Source organism: Cyanistes caeruleus, chromosome 2 (assembly GCF_971803275.1).
Source record: "Cyanistes caeruleus chromosome 2, bCyaCae1.hap1.1, whole genome shotgun sequence".
NCBI classification, from domain to species: domain Eukaryota; kingdom Metazoa; phylum Chordata; class Aves; order Passeriformes; family Paridae; genus Cyanistes; species Cyanistes caeruleus.
The window spans coordinates 22,859,671-22,881,023 of NC_141702.1; the positions used below are offsets into that span (position 1 = coordinate 22,859,671).

A 21,353-nucleotide genomic window follows, 5' to 3' on the forward strand; every position below is an offset into this window, starting at 1 on the left:
GTGATGAGATGCGCCTTACAAGGAAATGGACATTTCCTTCAGAATGAACAAGCCAGTGAGTAGGTGTGGTAAATAAAAGCAGAAGTGCAGCTGGCAAAAGTACATTGTTCCATGTTTAATCATAATGGAAAGGATCAGCACACACAGAGGCTTTGGGCTGTAGGCTCTCTCTTAAAGCCTTTGGTACCTCAGTGAGTGCCCTGAGGCACCATGGCAAGTCTGTAGTGCAGTAGCCTTCTCCTCTTCAGCATGCAAGGAAGCCTTCCTGCTTTGTGCACCTGTGCTCTGAGCAAGCCAAAAGAGGGACAGACTCAGCAAAAAAGCCCAAAAAGCCAAGAACAAAAAGAACCTTCCCTGCAGGTTTTTTGCTTGTACTCCTGACATTTACACAGTAGTATGTTCTAGTATTTATTCTAATATTAAAAAAGTTCTCCTCCAGAAAAGTCCTGTCATTGCTTGACAGACATGTGCATTGCTGGTAGATAAGAATACGTCTATAGAATTGGTTTGAAATACATCTTTGAAATATTTTAATAGCCTATTGATTTTTTTCGCATTAACCTATTCTGAAAAGAGAGAATGAAAAGTGTGGGGGCTGCATAGAGTTTGCTTTCTATGCAGAATTTAGAAGTAATTTGAGTTCCTTGCATTTCTGCTACCCTTTAAATGTGTCCTCCAAAGTTACCTTGCTAGAAAGGTATTTGCATGTATACTTTATTTCAGCTTTTCCTGCATAGAAACTATCTGATAGGTTTTCTTCTTTCACCCAACTGACTTACATTTACATTCTCCCTGGTTTTTTTTTAAAGGTACATTTGTGCGTCTGTTTTTCACTATGACAGAGGAAAGCTGATGCCTCAAAGTCAGATTCTGTGTTTGACTAAAAAAATCTGGCAATTGTCACATTTCCTCAACTCACCAGTTCTTTGGCATGGTGGCAGAGCAATTCTGAGCACTGCTCTGCAAACATACGTTATTTCCCACTGCCTCATCAGCTGTATCACACATTGAATACAAATTAATGGTAAATACCAATCAATGCTAGTTTATGGCTCCCCATGCTGCCATTGTTGTTATTCTGTGCTCTTATTGGATTTTCATGTCCAATTTTATGTGCACCCACATTTTGCCACATTCCCTTTGCATGAATGAGTAATGAAGGCATTTCTATATTTGAATTTGGAAGCTTTGCTAGGCACTGACTCCTTGTAAAAGTTCCATAGTTCTGTGTGAAAAATTGAAGAGTGGCTGTGTAATTCTTTTCCTCTCTCTCTCTCTTTTATGATTACAGTTCTATCTGTGCAATACATAACTAGCTTATCCTATGGACAAAAAAATTATTTATGCAAAGATAACGCACCGACTTGACTAAGTCTTGCCCCAAATCTGTTACCATGAATTATATTTAAATTCTCATCAGTTCTTCCCACATCTTCAAGGTAACAGAGTAGAATCTATGAATACATAAAAGAAATATCTTAAAACAGGTTAGTCAGCAATTATTCAGGAAAACAAAAAACACTCTCAGCTAACCTTATTCTTTTTAAGACTTTCAATGCAACTGTTGTTTGTTAAGTGATAAAAAATAGCTGAGCTAAATTTTATATTGTTCTGAGAACCACATAAATCTTCTTCCATTATACATGTCTCAAATAGCAGGCAGGTAGAGTAAAAAAAAAAGTTATTTGCTGATATTCTTTAATATCATTCTCTTCTATATTTGAATTTAGAATCAAATGTAATCCCAACCCATGTAAAACTTGCTAAAACTTATGGCCTTCAGTGGACTGAATGTCAGTACAAAACACAGATGTCCTAGGTGTTCTCCAAGTTCTGTATGTGCATCATTACTGTAAGGCTAGGCTTGATCACAACACCTGCCTGCACTTTCACCGGTCATAAAAACCCTTACTGTAAACAAGGTCAGACATCTGACAAGGCAAACATTATTTTATTAGAGTTTTTGTTCGGGGTCTGGATCACATATTCATTCATCACCTGCTTTTAAGCTACTGAACTCATGAAATCAATAACAGAGGCAAGAAACTTTCACTTCTGAAGAAGTCTTAGAAGGGGAGGTTGTGTAGGGCTGGAACTTCTGTGAAGAGAAAACATTTCTTGTAATCAAAGGAGCAGTCACAAAGATCATTTTGTATCCAGTCTAGATTAGACTTGCCTGAATTCCACCTGCAGAAGTGAACATCAGTTGGACAGCATGTTATGAAGCTTCATTGTCTCTATGAAGAACAAAAGAGTCTGTGCAATTCCTTAACCTGCTGTTTCTGAAGGTGTGAAGGCTGTTCTCAAAGCAGTGCTGAGTGTCAGCAAAGTAAATTGGAGTTGCATTAAGAATAGAGAGAACTACTGTGCTTATTGGAAGCAAAACCTCAAAGCTGACCCCCAAAGAAATACAATCACTCCAAGACCAACGACTTTGGGCATCATAAAAAGCCAATACATATTTTCTGTTGTGAAAAATTAAGTTTTTAAGCACCAGGAAAACAGCTTTCTTCACTAACTGTTCTGGAAAAATTGCAACCAAACTGATCCTCATTTGCAACTGTTCTGGGTGGAACACATTTTAATTGCCCACACAGCAAATTTGCTGTTCTAGAGCTATACAAAATTATTCATCCCTTTTTATCTTTAATTCTTTATCTCAAAGGCTTGCCTATTCTATTTTGAAATTATTTTTGTAGCTATGAAGGAAAGAAGGTTGATATGTTGAATCAGTAACACAAATGATTTCTGCATGTAACTATTCCACATATATTTTACTGATACATGCTGCCCAAGCCATTTCCTGGAGTTGTGTCTGGAAACAGCCCTTTTATTGCTCATTTCTCACGCTAAAACTCAATGAAATTCAATTATCACAAAAACAGTCAGTAGGCTTCAATTTTGCGTGTCCTGTTACTTTTTAGATTTGGAGTGCCTCCCGATTGCTGTCACAGCTATTGCATTGTCTAAATCAATTGCCATGGCATGCTCACTAAATTGAGAAATGCTGTTGTGAATGCATAAGAGATCTCAAGTATCAACAGAAACAGATACAAATAGGGAATATAAAAGGTAAGGGGATTTTTCATCTGCTACAAAACTTTATTCCTTTGTTTGATTTCCTTTGAGGATTCACTAAGGGACAAATACTTCAGCCTTTCTGTCTGCATGTTTGTTTCAATACTTCTTAAGCAGGCAAAAGCACTGCTAAAGGAGTGATTCAAAGAGAGATGGTTAAAAGTGGAAATTTTATGGCTGCAGGTCTGCAATTCTTTTTCAAACTCAGATATAGTACACTTTTTTTTGCCACAGTTCATTCACAAAGATATTTATTTAAGGTCAGACTGTGTCTTGCATATTCAGGAGTTTATGGGAAAGCAAAAAGTGCAGATTTGCTAAATGTTCAGGGACTATTTCCACTTAATTAAAAGGCTGGTATATGTGTTGGGAAAGTTCCATTCTTTTGGTACACCTTTGTCTAAAAGTGCAGTAAAGCATTTCACCTCAGCAAGGACATTGTGCTCCAGTCTAACAGCCATGGAAGTGCTCTCTGTTCCTCTGGCTTTATCCGGACAAAGGGGGCACAAACAGTTTCCATAGTTACATACACACACGACTTTGACTCAGTCACACAAAGTGGACTTCAGAAAATGAACACAGACATGAATAAGAGAATTTTTTAAAAACTACAAAAGATGGGCATCTTGTGCGTCCTGAAAAGAAACAGACTAAATTTCTTCTGTACAGCACAGAGGAAAACAAACACAGTACCTTTCATCTAGAAGTTTAAATACAATGTATGATAGATTAATTGCACCAAAAAAGGGCTCACTTCTCTCTAGTGACTGTAAAGGGCAACTCTTCAATTAGCTTAGGAAAATATGAAGGTACAACAGATATACAGAATGGACAAAAAAACCCGAACAAACCCAAAAACCAAACCCCTCCTCCTATCAACAATACTCAAAAAACAACAACCAAGTAAAATCTTAATCTTAATCCAATTTTAAATTGGAATTGAGTTGAAATACTTCATAAACTTTCAATAGTATAGACTCTTCACCTATATTCTTCATGTTTGAAAAAAGGTTTGGTCATCAACATTAAATCAATAGATTTCAGTTTAATTGGTCCTGTTGAAGCTGAGTCCATATTGCACTTTCTTCTCTATAAACAAGTCCACAGCTCCATCTCAGAAGAACAACAGGCTTCATACACTCACACCTATAAATTCCTAACTAAGGTTTAGCTAATGCTTTAATGCTTTTCTTTGGAAAACTCCAGCTCCAGCATGACTTAGAAAAAGGATCTGACTAAAAACTGTAAGAGAGATAGCCATGTCAAAAAGTAGCCTTTTGCTGTCTAGAAATGTGGTGATATAGGTACCACAGAAAAATACAGTCCATCCTTGCTCAGTACAATTTTACCAGTTTTGCAATTCTGTATCTCTTAGATTTATTTATTTATTTCAGCATGTTTCATTCTTGATATTTTAGCAGGTTTTTCTATGCAATTGCAGCTGTGGGCTCCTGCAGGCAGGAGCAGAAACAATACATGTAAGTGAGAATAAGGACACTTTTTCTCTTATACTGTAGTCAGCCTTTAGGGCTGTTTGCTTTAGGAAGATCCTGCCTGAAAAAAAATCAGAGGGACATATATAGGACTTGAAGAGAGTAGATAGGAGTAGGTATTTTAGATTGAGGGAGTAAGAAATTAAACTGAGACTAGCAACATAGGTGGACAAAGGGATGTCCAAAAGATTAGAGGAATGGCTCCTGATTTGTTGATGTGAAGTTGAGGCAGAGATTGATTGAGAAGTTGGAGTGAAAAGACTGGAATGGAATCAGAGATAATGAGTGATGAATATGCAAATACAAAAAAAGGAAAAACAAAATCAAGAAGAGCAGGTGGAAATAACACCAAGGAAGACATGCCTTATGAAGGAAAGGAGATTTAAAATAGTCAGACAAGGAGAATGGGAACAGGAGGTCAAAGTGAATGAGGGACATGAGGAGTAAGAGAGGCACAGTAAAACAAAATGTCTTACACCCTAAGAAAATTAAAAGGCAGGTCTTGCTGGCAAGGAAATATTTTGCTGTCATAGTATGAAGGTTGCAACAGTCAAGTCTCACTGTTGCTCTGGTATCAGAACTGTAAATATCTCCTTATTTTCTAGTGATAATGTAAGATGTCTGTTGTAATTCCCTGAATTGGAAAAAAATGTCTCTGTAGTAGATTTAATAATTCTAACTGTGTTGATGAAATGTTGATGTATGATCACACACAGGATGTGACACAAACAAAAATCTTAAAAGATCTTTATTTTGATTTCAAAGTCAACTGCTCAGATTTTAGGAAATGTCAGACTGAGGTGCTTGGGAATCTCTCATTATGTTTAATTGACAGGGAAGTCTTGCCTTGATTACAAGTGATTTCTTCTTCAAAGTCCCTGCATAAAATAGCATTCTGAGCAGATTTGCTTTGATATGGTTTAAGGTCATTCAAGAAAAGATGATTTATTTCTATAGGATCCCTCCCTCAGATGATGAAATATTGGAATATAGTAGTGAATTAGACAAATGATAAGAGGAAAAGGAAGAAGTTAGACCACGATTAAAGCAAATTAGTTTTTCTAGGACAATTGGACTCAATCCCTGATTCTGAGAGACAGAGGTCCTCATTAAGTCAGAAAAATTAATTTAAACCAAAATTAGTCCTAAAGTTCACTTTCCGTGTTTTTCTGAAATTGTACACTCAATATGAGTTAAAAGTTTTACCATTATTGCTTTTTTGTTTGCCTTCTCAGTTGCTGAAATGTTGATAGCCTCAAAACTCACATGACAGACATTAGAATGTAATTCCTAGAATAATTCCATCTCGCAGACTATAGTGGTTAAGTGTACTTGAAAAGATGAAGAGGAAAATAGACTTGTCTTAAGAAAAGATCTTGACTCATGAGTAGTAAATAGAGCATGGGCTATAAAACAAAAAATTAAGAGAAAATACAAGACTGAGTAACTATCACTAAGCATTATTTGTTCCAGAGGACTGAAAAACATTCTAATAAAACCACAGTTTCTGGAACATTAATTATTATAGAAGAGGATACATGGTAACATGGGATTTTTTTTAATTTTTCCAAATTTGCAACTTTAATAATAGAGTTTATCATTGTCATGTGTTCTTTGAACATTTTCATTTTTAGTTCTTAAAACATAAATTTTAAATCCCACTAAGTAATTTAGTCCTGTTCCCTGTCTATTCCTTTTTTATTTTCTTGTGCCAAAATTCTTCTGAATTTTTTAGAGTAAAACAACCAAAGCAGTTATTGTGTTCCCAGGTGGGATTAATCTAATATCTGTGGACTTATGTGCTTCTTCAGTAAAATAGTTCAAGTGTAGTACTGAGCCATTTCTGCTACTCAATTTGTACCCAGCACATTTATTTCTGTATTGCATTGTGCTGTGCAGTATAGAAACAAATCTGATTTGTAAGTTCTGTTTCTTAGGCATCTTCTGGGAAAATGGGGCAAATAGCATATTTCTACGTATGTATTCCAGGCTCAAGAGTGTCTAGGCTTGTGTTACAATAGCCACGTCTCTACCCTCACTAACCCTTATTTTGGGGACAGCTGGAGCAGAGATCAGCAGGAAATCTCAGGTAGATAAGCTACACCTGCCTGCTGCAACTCTATAATGAGGCAAAAGAGGCTTTTTGTGGGGGGCACAAGCTGTCTGTGTTATTGCAGTTGTGGTACATTGGTAGGCTGAATGAAAAGCTGATTTTAGATGCTGGGAAAAATTCACTGTGACCACATAAGTTTCTAGCAGCGGTTCTAAAACCAGTGGTATGCCCCGGGGCTGGGAATGAACTCCAAGCTATTTTGGAGAGTACTTGTAAATAACCTTAGTAGGTGTCCAAGTAATGCCTTGTGTAATCAAAGTGAAGATGTCTCTCAAGTTTTCTCTTCCAGTCCTTCTAGCTTTACTGAGGTTCAGGTCTGGAGCAGTGTTTATAAACCTCAGCAATCACACAGGGTGACAGATTTTCCCTTAGAGGCAGGTGGCAAAATGAGCACCACTAGTCAATCATCTCCCAGAGAGTCAAAAGGACATAGATTCAGCAAAAACAAGCACTGTAGAACTTGTGGAATTAAAAAAGATAAAAAGATAACCTATTTTTTGAGAAGTTAAATAGGCGAAGCTGTTAGAGCCTGGAAGTTTTGCTGGCTTGAAACATTTCAGAGAGGTGTGTTTGTGTGTGGATATGTGTGTGGTAAGGGGCAGCTCGGGTCTTGCTCTGCTGAGGTGATGAGCTGCCCCTTACACCCCAGCCTGAATCCCAGCCCTGCAGTGGCTGCCAGTCCCTGGCACACTGGAGGAAATGCTCCACACCTGACCCTGAAGCCCCAATCTAGCCCCAGAGTGGCCAGATGACCACAAGTCCCACCTGGAGGCGGGCCCAGGAAGGTATTTAAAGAACAGGGGGGCCGTACACATCTTGACTCTCTCTGCACTTGCTATTTCTGTCAGCTAAACACTACTGGAACCAGGAGCTGGTAACTACACTTGTACTTTTCTACATATTTGTTCTCTTTCTCTCTTGTTTTTTTCTTCTTTTATTTCCCTCCTCTTGGAGCTTTAAGAAACTTAAAATCTTCAAACAAATGGGTTTGAAGTTTACTAATTTAATGCTTTGTGAAGTGTTTTATGTTGATTGACTGCTGCTCTGAACTTTTGCCAAAGTTCTCTGATTTTCTGAAGTTGCTAGTGAATTTTTTTTGTTGTTTTGACCTCTTGAGGATATTGTATCTGTGTTTCTGTGAAAAATCTCAGAGCACATGAACAGTCATAAACTCTTTTTAAGAGTCTAATAAGTGAATTTTTTGGGGCATTACAAAAGTTTACAGGCATGGCCCTTATTCAAACTTTATTTCAGTAGCTCTCTTCCTACCAGTTTTTAATCTAAGGAAACCTAGAAGGTGGTGCTTCCTGCTGCCTTCTATTTTCTCTCTCCTCCTCCTTATCCCAGAGCTGTGTCTGTCCCACACTCACTGGCAGAGGTGAAGCTGCAATCCTGTGAGCCCCTTATGTACCTGCATGTAGCCCCTGCTCTTCATGGCAGCAGCAAATGCCTTTCGCAAAGTCAGAAGGAAAAGGACAAAGTTCAGTGTGATGGATGGGGAGATTGTGAAGTAACAGAATTCCTTTAATGAACTGCAAGCCTTTATAGGCCAGTTTTTCAAATTGGCTTGTGCATTGTTGCATGTACTGCTTGGAAAATGTGGCCTAATTCATCTTCTCCATGCCATTTAGTGAAAGCCTGTAATTACAAAGGGAATAACTCAGAGGTAGTCTGCAAGTAACACACAGAGTATGTTCATAGATATATTCCTGTTTGAATCACTGTGCACAAACATGCCTGGAAGCATAAGATGTCATATCATATGTTTGTTTTGTTAAATGAGATAAAGTTGACAATATAGTTAGAAAACAAAGGTTACTGAGTACTCAAAATAAGTGTCTTACTTTATGAGTACATTTCACATTTTTTTAAAACAGTATGAATATAGAAAGGTGAGAGATTACTATTGTAAGAGATTCTGATGTTTGTCAGTGCTCCGAATAAAGGAAGGTGTCCTATTCAAGAGCTTGTGTCTTTTCTCGGACTGTGTTTTCAACTGCTAGAACCTAAATAATAAAGTAGGTATATTGGGAGAATTTGCCATTTGTATTGTTGAAGATCTGCACTGGAAGAGAAGCTGGACAAAAACCTGTCTCTAAGCCACATCACATCAGCATCCAGTCCTAGGCAGCAATGTAGGCACAGCATTTTCTTAGCATTGGCACAGGGTCAAGAGCTTGTGACCTTTTTTGGCTTTTTTTTTTTTCAGATACAGATCTAGCCTCTATTATCCCTGCTTGAGACTAAATTGGTTTTTGTTTGCTCCATGTGTCCAAAGATTGAAGCACTACCCTGTAAATAGTAGAGTTCCCATCATCTCTTTGCTAGCAAGTGCAAGAAGTACTGGGTCATTATTCTGAATGTATTCTCCTGCACCTGCTTTGGGGCACAAAGCAGTTCTGGCTGCCCCTGACACAGCTGTGCAAAGGATATGTCACAGATTAAACTGCATCCTTTTTCAATACTGCAGTTTATATGCCCTAGTCAGGGTGTACAGGTATGAGAAATGCTCTCCACAATCACACTGTATCTAGGCTGATCAGCTAATGTTTAAATATCCAAGAAATGATTACTGTCATGAAAGTCTGCATCTGTTATACTACTGTGTTTCTACAGTTTTGCTTGGATTACAGGGGAAAAACAAAGGAAAAAAAAAAAAAAAGCAGTTTCTTGTAGTTTTGAAAACAACCTCCAGAATTACAACATAGAGCAAGAAGATTGGTAATAAAGTTACTTGTTTGGATTAGTGTAACTCTTTCCTCTCTCCTCTGGCAAGCTGCCTGCACAGAGGGGTACTCATTTTTTAAAGTAAGAGTTACAGTGTTTATGCTAAGCCCCCGTAAGTGACATATGAATGACCCAGAAGGGTTAGCAGAAGGATTTTGGAGAGGCCCGGGCAAAGGAGCTCCTACCAGAGAAGTGAACTTGCAGCATTTACAGCCATGTGGCAGTTTGGGGAAAGTCTGGTATCTGGCATACTGGAGGGCAGCTGAAAGAAATCAGACCTCCTTTGTAAAACGTTAAGTGCCCTGTTGTACAAAGCCAATGAGCTGAAAGGAAGCGAGCAAGAAAAGGCTAAGAAACGCTGCAGAGAAGCTCCATTGTTAACTACTTGTCCATCCAGCCTTTTGAAAGAATATCTAGGTAGGAGAATAATACACACTACTCAGATTTGAGGATTACATCACCCCATACTGCTTTTCTTTGTGTCTCTGCTGCATTTCTCACCGTCATGGCAATTCAGATCCTATTAAAAGGTGTGTTTTGAACATTATTCCCCTCAGTCAGTAAGAGTCTGCCTTGCTACTTGTTGGACAGGTTCAAGATACAAATGTCAGTAGCTACAAAGGTGTTTCCTCTAGTAAGTTTCTCTACACAAAGTGCGCTCATGCATTTAAATTACTTATGCTTGTAAGGTACTCTTGGAAAGATTTTCATGAATGGAGCAGAAAGGCATTTAACTTGTGTGTAATCCTAAGGGTCTAATGTAATAAGGAAACTGCTGATTGATGTAACTTGACTTGATGAAGCAAACCAATTCACTTATGTAGGTGTTGTCTAGAGCTCAGCAAAATCACAAGAGATACTAAAGCTGCATATTTTGGCTGCAGTTCACTAGCAGTAAGCTTTTTTTTTTTTTTTTCTTTCCTTTTCCTGGCATGAAAAGTGCAAAAAAATCTATCTGACAGCACACTTTTCTTGAAACTTAAGGTAGAGGCATGTCTCTTGTAATTTGTGTTGTCTAGTGAAAACTTACTTACCTACCTTGTCAGAAGGTCTCCTTCCTCTAGCTATCTAATACAGGTAATCAGTAAGGCTGATACAGTTATTTATGAAATTATTAGCTTCTTCTCTACAACAGGATAATCCAGAAATGCTAATTTAGGTATAAATTAACAATGCTGAATAAGATGTAGGAATGTGTTGCTTTTGCACTATTTGGAAGAGGTAAATAGAGAGATGTCTCTTATTCCTGAAGAGGTGTAAAAATTTTTCTTTCTGACCAATTATCATCTATTTGTTCCTGTCCCATCCAACACAGCAGCCTTCTGATAGCTCTCTATGGTGTCAGGTATTAAGCCTCTCAGGGTCACTCTATCACACACACATTTCATCACCAAAGAAGGAAAATTTGATGAACAAGAAAGGCAAATCTGGAGATTTGTCCAAGATTTGTGAAAAGTTAATGCTTTTATTATTATGAGTCACCCCATTTTTCCTAAACCTGGGGCTATTACAAGCTCCATCTCAGTAACCCTAATTTTTGTGTCTATCTTCTGCTGCCCTCTCTCTCTGTCCACATTACCTCAATTTACATTTTCTGTTTCCCTTTATTTACCATGACAATAGTATACCTGGACCAGGCTTCATCAAAGATATTGTGAATCCCATACTGTTTTTCTTTCTGAGCTAAAAATGATACCTAGTTTGTGTTACACTCCTTTTTCTTGGTTCAGTATATGGACAATCCTCTGGTAAATTTTTCCTCTTTGGTGGCTTTCCAGAAGTGCACACTCCATCTTCTGTGTGCTTTGCCCGATAGCACATTGGCACAAAGCATCCCAAAAGAAGCTGCAGTTCTGCAAGCAAAAGATCAAGTATTTGTGCCATAAAACTTCCTAATGAAAATGCCAACTGACTCCAGAATCTCTGCTGTTTTACTAATTCAGCCCAGGATTTTCTCTTCTTGCAGACAGATGAGGCAAACTACTTTCAGGATGTGCTGTTTTCTCACAGTTCAAAATTCTCAAAATATTTTCCTTCCCTACAGTTAAGTCCCAACCTACTGAGTTCATTGCACTCACTTAAGCATGAACCTGCACATCAAGGAAAACTGTCAATGTCCATATTGATTCATTGCATGCATTTAAGATTTGTCATTCTAAGGTCAGATCTGGGAACATTTGTGAGGAACTATAGAATGAAGTTATGTCTTGAAACACTGTCCCCATAAGATAAACAATCACAATAGAACTTGAAATAAATGCAGATAGCCCAGCAGGGAAAAGCTATTTCCAGGCCTAACAGAGGTAAAGTTTACGTTAACAGCCAGACAAAAATTATCACTGTGGAAAACTGTGGGAAAGGAGGTAAGTGCTTAGGCAGATGCCATCTCAAGTCATGGGAATGGCATCTACACCCTGTGAATACCTGAGACTGGACTGTATAAAAAGTGGTACCTCCAGAAGAGGGACCCCCACCACCAAAGACCAGGGTCAAGAAGGACCAGTGGGATACTGCAGGAATCCACCTTGTGGTGATGGCTTTTGCCTATTCCTTCTCTCTCTCCCATTCCCACCCTTTGCTCTTCTTATTTCTTTCTATCTATTTGCCTCACATTTACTGATAATAAAATCTACAATACTGACTTTGGTATATGATCTAGCTTGCCCCTTAATTTGAGTAGAGGTATCTCTTATAACGAGATCATAACAACACTGGATTTATTACCTCCTCTGGACCTTGATTTTCTCCTGGAACCCTCATCATGGTGTTAGTATATGCAATTATGCTTGCTGTTACCATCTCTGTAATGCATTGTTCTCACATAGGTGCATTAGATGAAGTAAGTCTTGGCACTGCATATGTTGATGCTGCTGCCAAGTGAGTTGCTTTAAAGGGTTCTCCAACAACATTAAGTATTGCAGCTCTTAACCCAATGTCTACGCTTCTGTTGAATATCTGAACAAATTACAAGGACTACCCTCAGAAAGAAAGGGCTCAAGGTTTCCCTCTGTGTATTACACTTAAATCACACATGGAGATCTCCTGATAGCAGACCTATAGCTCCCCCTCTTTGATTCCTACACCTGCATGTGCAGTCCACTCAGCTGGCTACTCTTGCAAAAGATGTGTTGTATTCTGCAGTGTCTTTACAGGATCAGGAGCTGTGTACTGTATCAAATGGTGTGTTGTGCCATCACCTGAAAGCTGGAGACTGGGCACTCAGAGGCTAAAGCACTCCAGATGAAATGTACTCTGCCACCACAGTGGGCTGGTCCGCGCCAAAGACTGACACAGAGGTCAGCTTTGCCAAAAAGAGTACCTGCAGCCCACTGTTGTAGGATGGCATCACCCAAGAAACTCAGGGAAACTCTGGAACAGCCAAGGTGAGTAAGATCAGAAATGGGTCCACTTCTGCCAAAGGATAGGACACCTCTGTCAAAGAAGAGCAGCAGAGCTGGACAATCATATGACAAGACATGAGATTACAGAAAGTTCTGTGTGACTGTGTTGATAACTCCCCCCAGAACTGCAGCAAACATTAACACCAAGGTACCAGCTGAGACTGAAAAAATTGAAACTGAAGTCTGAGACAATGTAGCTTGGAACAGTTGTTTGCAAGCCAAACAAGACTTTCATGATATATTTCTATATGCACATATATACTTGCTGTCATGAAAGTCTGCATCCGTTACACTACTGCATTGCTACAGTTTTACTTGGATTACATAGAAAGCCAAAGGAAAAAAAAAATAATGTCCTATGCAGAGTGTCTGGGGAAAAGGGGGTTTTAATCTTGGAGAAGAGGAGGCTCAGGGAAGACCATATTGCTCTCTGCAACTCCCTGAAAAGAAGTTGTAGGCAGGTGGGGGCAGGTCTCTTCTCCCAGGCAGTCAGCAACAAGATGAGAGGAGTCTTAAACTGTACCAAGGAAGGTTTAGGCTGGACATTGGGAAGCATTTTTGCACAGAAGGGGTGATTGAGACTTGGAATGGGCTGCCCAGAGAGGTAGTGAAATCACCACCCCTGGAGGTGTTTAAGACTGCACATGGCATGTAGTTCAAGGCATTTAGGTCATAGGTTGGACTCGATCTCAGAGGTCTTTTCCAGTCTAATTGATTCTGTGATATATATGTATGAACCCACTTGATCAAGATGAGTTGTGCTGTGTTGTATTCTTTGTTATGTTGCTAATAGGGGGCATTTGATTTACATTTTAAAATCTTTAGTTAGATGCCAGACTTAAAAGTTTTATGCATTTTCTTGTTGGTTACTGTAGTGAAGAGTAGGGGGAAAAAAGTAATTTCTTTGTTAAATTATGCCATGTCTGGGAAAATTCCACTAACCTTACAGACTTCTGGCTATGTACATATCTACTCTTTCAGGGAGCAATGACTTTATATGACTATTGAAGGAGAGGATTGAGGAAAGGTTTATAGGTATGAGACAGCACTCAGTTACATATGGAATCCTGTCTCTGTAGATGTTGCCATCAAATGAGGAAGATTCAGGTAGAAGCTGATATGGTTTAGGAATGGTATTCTCCAACTTAGTGTTCCCTCTGAAACCACTCCAAACCATGTGCCACTTGCTCATTCTCTCCTGCTCTTTCCTCTGATAGGGGGCTGGGCAGAGAGAATTGGAGGCTCAAAAGGTAAAGGTGATGAGTTGAGATAAGAACGATTTACTGTAAACAGCAATGAAATAACACAACAAACTATAGCAGCAACAATATTAATGACAGAGTACAAGGAAAAAGGTGAATGATTTGCATGTGATTTCTAATCACAGAATCCCCCCATCAATATGCAAATGCTACACTATCTGACCTGGACAATACTCCTTTACCGTGTCTGGGAAAATGTCTCCCTTATCCCCATCCTCAGAAATGATGTGAGATGACGTTTCTGAAAATTGAAAGAAAAACCTTCCAAACAATATTAAATTTGATAACATAAAGAGCTGTTTTTCAATGAAATCTTTTGGATATATATATTATACCTATGCACATGCACAGCATTAAATTTTTGCAATTTTTATAAGTTTAACTGATTAGTATCTCTGGCAAGTACATCCAATAGAACAGTTGTCCTGGTAACCCACCCTTGCATCTGCCCCACTGGAGCCCCTCCAAGGGTTCTTAGCCTTATATTTTGCTATGTCTATGAAGTATCATATTATTTTGGCCCAGGTGCTGGTGCAAAACAGGATGTCCTGGTTAGAAGTTCTTTTCCTTGAAAATAAAAACAATTTCAAGAGTGTGGTATAATATGTGAGAAAGGGTAGCTATTGTTCTAAAGAGTGGGAACATGCTAGAAGCTACAGAGCCATATATTAAAAATCTACAAATATGTAAAAAAACCTGAAAGTCTTTAGGTGTCAGTGATATAGAACAGAACAGTAGTTTTGAAGTGGACCATTATTCTATTACTAGTCATTATAATAGCTTAAGTGTGAGTGCAATTGACTCTATGTTGCCTCAAACAGGGCTGTAAACAAATTAAGAAGAGAATAAAAAAAAAATAACCCAAAGTGAGGCAAAACTAATGGTTTTATAAAAGGATAATAAGCATAAGGAAGAATTTTAAATATTTAGTGATGCATGCAAATAAGTATCACAAAAGGGAGGAATGAATGGGAATTTCATATGGTAACTGAATATTTTAGGACTGAAGGACTACCTAGTTTATCAGACAAGAAGGTCTGACTACAACATCTGGTTTAAAAGGGTAGAGTTGGCAATGCCACAGGGTAAACAATTTCATACAAGAGAGCATAAATTCACTTGCAGAAAGGAGGAGCAGTACCACACTAACAACTTGTAACAGTATGAATGGTGCAGGTGCAAGCATACACAAAGAATTGGCTTCTGTCACATTTTTGCTGCCTGTCTGTTGAGCCAGAAAGGGTGGTGGGGCTCTGTTCAGTGCATTGCACAATAAATCTCTTTATACTCTTATACAGTTTCATGCTGTTATACATTCATGCTCTTATACAGTTTCATGAACCTGTGTTTAATCTGCCTCAAAAGGTGTGAGGAAAAAACCCTGCCACATCCGCAATTAAAAAAAAAAACAACAAAAAAATCCATTTTATTGCATATTTACCAGGAAATGGTAATTTGACTTTGGAGAACTCCTTCCTCTGAAAAGTGGTGAAGTACTACGAGTATCCAACTGTCTAAGCCTATGTTGTCGTATGGGTTCTGAGTGTCAGAAAATACTTTTGGGGTCAAATTTTGAGACATGGTACTCCAAGTAACCAGTATAGAGTGCTACAATGAGAATGCTTTATTGAAAAGCTACAAAAAAAAGTCAATTTCCAGACTTTACAGGGCTACTGTGCAGTGCACATCCTCATCCTTGAACTTCTTCTGATAATTCTTTGTCTGCCCTCATTACTCTAAGTTTATCTATTCCGTATAAGAGAAAAGAAAATCAGTGCACCCTTTGTGCTGCTCCTTAACACCATGAAGTCTCACAGCTTTGCTACATGCACCGTGCTGTGTTCTGCCAGTCCTCTGGGATAGTGCCCCCAAAGAAATGGGAATTCTTCCTGTACCACAAAAAGATCACAGGCCAGGTTCTCATTCTCAGAATCTGAGTCTTCACTATGATGGCAAATTAAGAATCATCTGCATGGACACTTATGACTAAAAGGCTGTACCCCTTTTCTGTATCATTCTCCCCTCTATCACTTTGCCTTACAGATATTTTATCCCCCTTTCTTCATCATGGAGTCTGTGCTCTATCAGTGTTGCTAAAAATCCAGTCTGGGAGTATTAACTCAAAAATCTGCATGTGAGCCTCAAGGTGACTCCTCAGAGAACCTTGCATCCTCAACACATTTCTATGTCCCATTGTCCTTTATAGCTGCTCCTCACACCTACCCAGTTTTTTACCTGATTCATCACCCTTCTCATCTTTTTATCTCAGCAATCATAAACTTTGTTCTGGCTACCACAACTTTTCTGAAGAGCTCTTAAGGTTGCTGGAATCTACTGTGCAAGAACATATAATATCCTCAAACTGAAAGAGCATGTATTGGGATTCAAAATATTCCCAAGCTACACAAATCTGGTGTCCATGCTGCTGTCTTTCTTTGACTGCCTGCTCTTCTCATTCCTGTAGTGCAGTTTGAGCAGGTATTGTCTTACTGATCAGACACTGACTTCTGAACCTCATCAGAGCACAGCTCTCAGAACCTGTAGAAAGTTCATAGCAAATATATTTGTTTTCTTCTTTTACCCTGCTCATGTCACTAGGTTTAAACTGCTTTCATAAACTTTTTAGGCAAGCACAGAGGGGACATGCATCTGTGAACTGAAAGAGAGCTAAGGAGGACAGAGTAAAGGGCTCCATGAATGGGAATTTATCCTGCAGGCAGATTGGTCATGGTTTGGCCTCTCTCTCTCTCTTTCCTGAGAGACTATTCTCTCTGAAAATGCAAGACAAGTTATTTTCAAGAATGCATTTCAATCTTACAAACCTCAGATCCAAAGAACCTTTATATTTACCATAAGCATAAGTTGCAGTAATTCTGAATAGAGAAGCTCTGGTCTGTTAATAGCCATTCTTCCAAACAAATGCTTCCAAGCAAAAAGAAATTATCTAATCTCCAGAAGTGCTCATGATTCTGCAAAGGGTCTGGGAGCATCTTCTGTTCTGTCCTGGAATAGCTGGAGTTCAAAGGATCTGCAGATGATTGATTCACTGTATTCAATACACGTATTTGTCTGAGAAAAAAACCTCAGTTGGGTCATCTTCAAATCAGGCACTGCAACAAGTCTGGGGTTCAGAAGGGAAAATCCTTTGATGCTAGCTCTCTGTGAACAATTCTGTCTAAATTCTTGTTCAGAGAATCCACTAATTTGATTTAGAGATCAAATTGGAAGGGTGTTTCTTTTTGACTGGTTTCTTTCTGCATTTTTCAGAGTAATTCATTGTCTCTGACGAAGAGCTATATTGGGGACCTCTATTAAGTGCAGGAAAAACCTTCTTAGACCACCTTTTCTATTTTGGTGGGGTATTTCAGAATGAGGCAAGAGACAGATACTTTGTACAGTATCTTGTGTGACTTCTGGAATGCTGGGTGGAATTAATGTCAGGGGATACTACTTGGGGTGTGCTTGCTCTTAAGATCTTTTAATCATAGATTGGAAGAATTATAAGAAAAAAAAATCTGCTGGAAAAAAACTGGAAAAAGATAATGAGTTTTTTAATCTTCCCTGGATAAAGTGTATGTCATATAGTGGCAGGTACTCTATCCTTTCACTTGGCTCCCTGTACAAGAAGACCTCTTGCTCTCAAACTCAGGTTAGACCTTTATCAGGTCCTCCCTGGAATGTGCCAGTCTCAGTACTATCGAGTGCTGGCCTCTTCTGCCATTACTCTTGGCTCTATTCAAAGCAGCAGGTATGTGGGCTGCCTTGCAAATAGCATAAAGTGATATCCACAAGCATGCTAGTAAACATAACAGTGGATTCATTAGGGAGAAATGGGTATCCTCTTTTTGGGGCACTCAGGTGGACAATTTGAATGACCAGACTCACATTTTTAGACTAAATGACTCTGATGCAGACAGGCATTGAAAGGCACATATGTAAAATACTGAATTCCATTTTCCCTTTTTCACAATTTGTACTAATAAACACTGGAAAGCAATAACAATTGTTTAATAGGCATTTATTTGGAGGGAGGCAGATGGAAACAATGTAAGTACTATCTGTTAAAGATTGGATAGAGAAAAAATAATATACAAGAAGAATGAAGGTTACTGGGGGTGTTATGGAGGTTTATGGTTTATCACACCCATCTCATGATCCTCTGAAATGTTCCTAGGGCTTGCAATATGTAAGTGGATTACATATCTCAGTCTGGGACTTGTGGAACCAAGTATCTTCTATGCTGGAATTAATGTTAAATTTAAAATAGCTAAATGTAGACACATGTGAGTGTTTAAGTGTGTGATGACTATATTAAACTGTGGGGCTACAGTCAATATTCCAAAAGGTGCTTAGAGAGCTGTTCAGCCAACTAAACCCTAGGGAGGGGGGATGCTGTTTACAAAGTACAGATACCTACCGTCAATTAAGATATTGTAGAGTATATAAACAAACAAATGGGCCTTCCAGGTATGACACAGATGTTATAGGAGTTACTCAGACTTACTGATATTCTAGTGACATTAAGTGGGACAGCCTGCACTGTCTGAAATGAGATCAGGTCTCCAGTTAATATGGCCAGTGAAGAATAGAGTAATTCAGAGAGTATGGTGAGTGAGTTGATGCACTTTTTTACATGTAGGGTATCTGTAGGTGGTGTCATTTGGAATACCTCAAGGCATAATGCTTGTTTAATCAAGTCCAGATAGAAAGATCTTCCCTAAGTCTCGAACTGTATCTGCTGTCTCCAACTGGATATACAGTATCCCAGATAAGTAAGTGGTTCTACATAACTACATGCCAGCAAACGAGCTGAGCCTGTATTATTAAAAACCTGTAAAAATTAATGTGCCAGTGTTTCATAGATTATTTTAAAACATGTTTTATGCTTAATTTTAATAGGAGGCTATTCCATTTATATGGTAAAAAGGAAAAATACCTAATTTCTGTGTCATGCACACTGATAGCTACATGCACATACTAATAATTTCCTGTCATCTTTTACCCTCCAGCTCTCATCTTCAATGGCTGCAGAAAGTTCTGAGGCCTCAGTGTGAATGAAGCTCATATAAAGTAAAGAATATTTTGCTAGTGCTGTACTGGTTCCTCAGATGATAGTAATATTATTCTTATCCCAGAATAATGGTGTATTCTTTGTACAGTGTTTCAGAAGTGGAATGTCATAAAAATCATATCACCCTCCAACTTCCACATGACACCAGTAATTCCTAGTCTGGACTAGGAATGTGTGCTGTTTTTAGACTGGGATGTAATTAATTTTCTTCACAGTACCTAATGTTGCCCTGTGTCTTGGATTCATGATGAAAACTATGCTGATAACCCAGGGATGTTTTCGTTATGGCTGAGCTTTTCTCATACAGAGCCAAGGCCTCTTCTGCTCCTTACCAACCCCACTAGTAAGGAGGGTGGTGTGCACAAGGACACAGCCAGGACAGCTGATCCCAAATGACCCAGTGCATATCACATCCCATACAGCAGCATGCTCAGCATATAAATCTGGGGGAGAAGAAGTACGTGGGTCACGCTTAGAGTGATGACATTTTGTCTTCCCAGGTCCCACTGCATGTGATGGGACCCTGCTTTCCTGGACATGGCCAAACACTTGCCTGACATGGGAAATGATGAATAAATTTCTTGGTTTGCTTTGCTTGAGTGTGTGGCTTTTACTTTACCTATTAAACTGTCTTTGTCTCATCCTGTGTTTTCTCCCTTTTACCTTCCTGATTCTTGCCCTGATTCTGTTGGTGGGGAGGGTGAGTGACCTCCTTCACAACTGAGGCTAAACCACAACAACAGGTTGACACAGTGGTCAGATTCCTCCATTTTCATGTAATTTTTGTAGTTGTGTATTCTGGTGATTTAGTTTTCTAAACTGAATTTTTGATGGCAGATTCTTAATTTTAACACCATTATAATAAATCTGATTTCCATGGTTGCAGAGAAATCTTAAATTATTATTCAGTGTTTTAAATTAATTTGATGGTTCTACCTGTTTAAAATAATTGCTTTTAATAAAGATATATTGCTTGCAAGAATAAAATTTCATCCATGTGCTCATCTCCACAAAGTAAGAAACAAAAAGGAGAAAACTCATCCTTCTTAACAAGTGCAGTCTATTTAGCTCTTCATAATTTCATAAGTGGTTAGCATGTAAAGAGTTTGAAAAGCTGTCACATCCATGGAAAGGACCATGATCCTGACCTTGCAGTCATGATGCAAATTCTGACAGTGATTTGCTTCATGACCTTGCACAGGTCAGTCTGTTGAAGGCAGTGGGAGCAGCAGCATTTTCCAGGATTTGTACCTGCTTGAGCACACTAATTATATTCTGGGTAAAAACTATTTTTTAAATGCTTACATTTTAAATGTAATCCTAAAGGTAATAAATTTTAATGTTTAAAATTTAAAAATGGGAACATCCCTCTTATGCAGCTTCCTTTATTCCACACCTCTTCCAGATGTTGCTGGTGTCCATTGAAGAAATTTGTTAGGCAGTCCAGATAAATGTAAGACCATAAAAAAGTAAGCTAATAGTTGACTATGGCCTTTTCCTTACTGTGGATAAAGTATCTATATTCCAGAAAATACTTTTATTCCTACTTATTTTTTGTTCAAGTGCAACAATAAATTGAAATCGAATCCCTTGTTTGTAAAGTTCTGATTATCTACCTCCTCAGCAGAGGATATGTTCATCACAATTCAGGATTTCTCCATGTGTGTGCAGCTGTACAGCATATGAGCCACTAATAAGTTATAATAATTTGATATTAATTCAATTTTGGTATTAATATAATTCATGTTAGAATATTAAGGTTTATTTTTTTCAAAAGATATACTAAAGATTATGCATATGTGTCACCAGCCTTCCCATTATAAGCAAAAAATTGCCAATTCAAAGAAATTTAAATAGAAGATTCAAATTATGACCTTTTACATATTTCAAAGAATAAAGATATTTCAATTTATATCTTTTTTTCCTTTTGAGCCTCTTAATATTTACACAGCATTAAGGTAGGTGAAATTGTTTTAAATAAATAAAAGTTCTTACTCTGTTTCTATTATCCTGTCTTTTTTTTTTTATTCCATTTCATGTTAATGTATTTGAGCATTGGCTCTTACAAACATGAATAACCTCCTTGCTTTTATTTTAACAATACAGACACTTTACTTACAAATCAAATAAAGTTTATTTTATTTATAAGTTACATAAAAGAAAATCACATCTTATGAAACTCAAATGTTTCATGTCCCTAGTCCAACA

General features: G+C 38.2%; 1 long non-coding RNA gene across 1 annotated transcript; it reads left to right on the top strand.

Annotated features, from left to right (window-relative positions):
* Positions 1-7,508: 7,508 nt before the first annotated feature.
* Positions 7,509-21,057, top strand: LOC111925894 (uncharacterized). The gene is made up of 3 exons (XR_002862548.2): positions 7,509-7,558; positions 12,553-12,794; positions 19,084-21,057. It is a non-coding gene; the product is annotated as an uncharacterized LOC111925894 (long non-coding RNA).
* The last annotated feature ends 296 nt before the right edge of the window (positions 21,058-21,353 follow it).